Source organism: Eurypyga helias, unplaced genomic scaffold, assembly GCF_000690775.1.
Source record: "Eurypyga helias isolate BGI_N326 unplaced genomic scaffold, ASM69077v1 scaffold15732, whole genome shotgun sequence".
In the NCBI taxonomy this organism is placed as follows: domain Eukaryota; kingdom Metazoa; phylum Chordata; class Aves; order Eurypygiformes; family Eurypygidae; genus Eurypyga; species Eurypyga helias.
Window position 1 is genome coordinate 40,310 of NW_010236732.1, and position 4,664 is coordinate 44,973.

The window sequence follows — 4,664 nt, forward strand, 5'->3', positions numbered from 1 at the left end:
AGGAATGCCTAGAATTTGTTTCGTTTTTCAATTCCCAAAGAATATTCATGAGAGTAATTTACGTAAGTGACTAGAAAAATTAAATAACTACAGCTAAATGACTTTGGAAATAACTTCTCACCAATCAATTTGAACGTGTTCTGATTAACATAATTTTGTTCAAATAAGATTCTTTTAATTACGGTTTTCAATTGATTATTGATACATAACTATGGGATTTTGCAGGGAAAACATTCTGTATGAATAATTATATAATACATTCAAAAAAAGCCAGTCTCATCTGTTTCCACTGTGCAGTTTATTCAGTTTCCAATTAGAAAAAAAATACTAAGTATTTGACAATTCACATGCATAAACTCAAACAATTCAGCCCAAAAAAGTATGGATTTCTTTCAGTCTTGTATTAAGGCGTTCAGGAATTTCACACAGGCAGACAAGTATCTGGATTTTTAAAAAAACAGAACCAAAATAGAGAGACAAGCTATAACTCAGTTTTACTTTTGTTAACAAATACAACCAAAGTGAGTCCTGGTAGTACGCAGCTGCATTCTTTATCTTTTCAGATGTGTATAGCTGATAGGAATCAAAGTGATTGGGAAAGAATCTTCAGCAAAAGTTTTCTTCAACAGTGTCTTGATTTGGAGTGCTGAATAAGCCACTGTAATGTTATGTCTGCCAGAATAGATAAAACAGAATGAAAAACTCAACAATCTGTTGGCAGAGTGTAGAAGGACAACCGAACACCAGCAGGTTAATATAAATAAAACCCCCCAAACAAACAAACCCCAGAAACCACAGACTCTTTACACCTAAATAAAAATTCAGTACTTAAAACTCCAGGTAGGGGTTTGGGTTTGTTTTTTTTTTGTTGTTTAATTTATGTGCATTTTGTATTCTTCAAATATGGTGACTCACATCAAGTTCTCTAAGCCACAAATGAAGAACTGTTGGAAAAGCAAAGATTTAAGATGACCATAAAATGAACTGTAAAATCCAGACTGAAATGAAATGCAGTGTGAGAACAAAGGCAGAAATACATGACCAGAAGGAAAGAGAAGGGCAAACATCTGACAAAGCATTAAGAAGCCATTTAGGTAGGCTGTAGGAGTCCAAGGTCTCTGAAAGACATGCAACACTGGACTAAAATTTGATAGCTGAAATTGGTACCCCTCCTGACACAATCTAACACATTGGGCTGAAAACTGCAGCAGTTCACAAGCTGATTCATGAGTAGATTAGATGTTTTTGCCTCAAGGCAGTAACATCTGTCAGGGAGGTAGGAAGGATGTCAGGGGGCAGCAACAGCTCTAGCCCTCAAATTTAAATTTGCTGCCACATCTGTCCTAAATTCAAGACAGCACTCTGTGAATATCCTGTCAGACCAGCTTAGGCACTGAGACTGCAGACAAAAGCATCCCACAGCATCTGAACCAAAGCTAATATCTATATACTCATCTTCCAGAGTCTCTCAGGACACAGAAACTGGCAGGCTTATGCCTACACCTCCTGATGAGACCAGCTAGCTAGGCTGCAGTTCGCACTGAGAAACGACCATCATCTCATTCCACTGCACCCACATCAATCAAAACTGCAGAGGAGGAAGACAGCTCCCAGTGTTCTCCTTAACAGCCTACCAGTTTCATCACTTTAATAAGCTAAATATATTTTCATTACAGTTTTTCATTATAAATGATATTTTCCAGCCCTTTGAACTCCCTAGGTTCTTGCCCAAACTCTCTTCAATTTCTCAAGGTCTTCCTCCAAACGTGGCACACACTGCTCCAGTACAGTTCCAAATCACAGAATGGTTTGGGTTGGAAGGGACCTTACAGACCATCCAGTTCCAACCCCCCTGCCATGGGCAGGGACACCTTGCACTAGACCAGGTTGCTCAAAGCCTCATCCAGCCTGGCCTTGAACACTTCCAGGGATGGGGCATCCACCGCTTCTCTGGGCAACCTCACCACCCTCTTGGTGGAGAATTTCTTCCTGATATCCAATCTAACCCTCCCCACTTTCAATTTAAACCCATTATCCCTTGTCCTGTCACTACAGGCCCTTGTAAAAAGTCCCCCCCAGCTTCCTTGTAGCCCCTTCAGGTACTGGAAGGCTGCAATAAGGTCTCCCCGGAGCCTTCTCTTCTCCAGGCTGAACAAGCCCAACTCTCTCAGCCTGTCCCCATAGCACAGGTGCTCCAGCCCTCTGAGCATCTCTGTGGCCTCCTCTGGACTCGCCCCAAACGCACTTGATATACTTAGCCTGCTCCCATTGGCTATTTCCTGGGGCAAATACTCAGGACCCAGGTTAGCCTTTCTAGGCACAGTATTACACTGGAAGACACCTGACTGATACTCAAATAGTATTTGAGTCTTTTTCATCACTTCTCCCAGGACTTCCACAAGTAAGCGGCCTACACCATTCTGCATTAGTGATCATTCTTTTTGTTATTATCCCTTTTGCAAATTTTAGCTTGCCTTTTTTGCAGGCATTTCTCCTCCAGACCATCCATATAAATGAACCAGGATCAAACCCTGTTTTCTCCAGGATCTCTTCAGAAATTATGGGGGTTTTTTACCAGTTTCTAGTCACAGTAACACTTCTGAGATCCTCCACTAGAGCCTTCCCTATACGATGAGGATCAAGCACCGTATTTCTAAAGCCTCCATCACCTTCACCGCCCTTCACCTATGCAGATAAACCTGAGTATGCTGTCTTCCTCAATTTTTATATCCCAAAGTCTAATCTTCCCCAGTGTAACAGTACAAGCTGGGTATTTCCCTCACTCAAGAGAGAACTGTTGCACCCCAAGCTGCAGCACACCTGGGTCTGGCCTCCTTCAAACCAACACACCAACATGTTCACCATTTCCAAGAGAAGCCCTCAGTGCCTGACACATCCTGGCACACAGCTGAAACCTCCCCCAGCTCTCTGAAGCCCAGGTGTCATGGCATAGTCTCCTCACCACTTCCACTGCCTGGTCCTCTCTGCTTAGGATGGCAGTTTCCCCTGCTGCTGGGAGAAACTGGTTTTCTCCCACTCCCGCTCCCACCATCCCTCTTTCAGCTAAGCCTTGGCAGAGCTGCCCAGCTCTTCTAACAAGTCTGGCTTCCTTGAGAAGCAGCTATAAATATCTAGCCAGGCTGTATCCCTGCCATCCAGCACCTCTTGTCTTCGCAGCATGCAGGGGAGAAGGGTGGCACAGAGGTGGCGTAGCCACAGGCAACGGCTGCTGCCCACTCATCCTGTGCTTCACCCCTCTCTCCAGCCGTGTGGAGGGAATGGGAGAACATGACAGAGGAAAGGGATAGCAAAGCGAGGAGAGGAGAAAGGGCAAAAAGCAAAGGCTCCCCAGGATGAGAGACAACTTCACTGACTTCAGGATATGCTCTGTGCACCTCCAGCAGGACAGAACCACTAGTCCCTCAGCTGGAGGGCCAGAGGCATGCAAGGCCTGCTTACAAAGTAAAATCATGTATGGAGCAAAACACCAAAAGTCATTAAGTATCACATAGTAATTGACAGGCCTTCAGACCCAGTTACTCTTTCTTCAGAAGTTACACGGTTTTTCTGAGGGATTCAATTACTTTGGGTCTTAAATATTCTTGTCCAAGCCCCCTGTTGAACTAATTTCTTAACCTCTCATGGAACTAACTAATTCTACAAGTCACTTTTACATTGCACATAATTAGATATTAAACCAAATACGATTGCATGCAATATTTGCAACACAATCTTTCAGAGTAAATTGAGATTTTCAGTTATATATTGGAATTACATGTTCAAATATCATTAACATTTTTAACATCGGATCCAAAGAACCAGGTATACATTGATGATGCTGTCTGTAAGAAAAAGAAGCTTACCGATGTTATCCTTCTCTTTACATGAAATAGAATAGCAACAGATTTCTCTGTCTTGAATAGCTGAAAGGTTTCTACAGGAAATAATATAAAATAAGTAGTGTTATAACTCCACAAAAACTGACAACAAATTTCCATTAAATTATATGCTTTCTGCTTTTTACTCAGTGGGTTCAATTCTCTCCTCAAACAATGTATTTTTAAAATACAGTACTGCACACACACACATAAACCCCACGTTTCTTAAACTACAGAGATTAAAAGAATATAAAGCCATTTCACAAAAATTCTATTTCCTCATTAAGTCAGTGTAGTAGTGAATAAAAAAATCACAGAAATCCATGAGCTGAAAATAACATTTTCTAGTGGCAACCAAGTAACATTACCATGTGTTACTATCCATCTTTTACTTAGAATTCAGAGTTTTTCTCTAATAACTCTTACAATCAAACACCACTACTCAACAATCACACCATTAATCTTCAGGATGTTTATTATATTGTACTTAAATATATCAGATCTGATTCCTACTGAAAGGATACCTCTACATTTAGGAAGAAACTGATTATTAATTAACTTCTGTTCTTTTTCTGGAGATTTCCCTGTTCCACTCACGAGTTTATGAGTACTTTCTTATTTTTTCATTTATTTATCCTCATACAAGTGACACAGACATGCAGGAAACAGATTACATTCCTGGAGAAGATGGAGAACGGAGGCACTGAGACGGAAAGAGTCTTCAGATCATACAAGAGACTAATAACAAAAGAAGTACATAGTGACCTCCTGTCGTGGTTTAACTCC

At 41.2% G+C, this 4,664-nt stretch overlaps 1 long non-coding RNA gene across 1 annotated transcript; it reads right to left on the reverse strand.

The window, feature by feature from the left end:
* Positions 1 to 283: 283 nt before the first annotated feature.
* Positions 284 to 3,934, reverse strand: LOC104506296. The gene is made up of 2 exons (XR_727857.1): positions 3,864 to 3,934; positions 284 to 672 (listed from the first exon to the last, which is right to left on the reverse strand). It is a non-coding gene; the product is annotated as an uncharacterized LOC104506296 (long non-coding RNA).
* Positions 3,935 to 4,664: the final 730 nt, after the last annotated feature.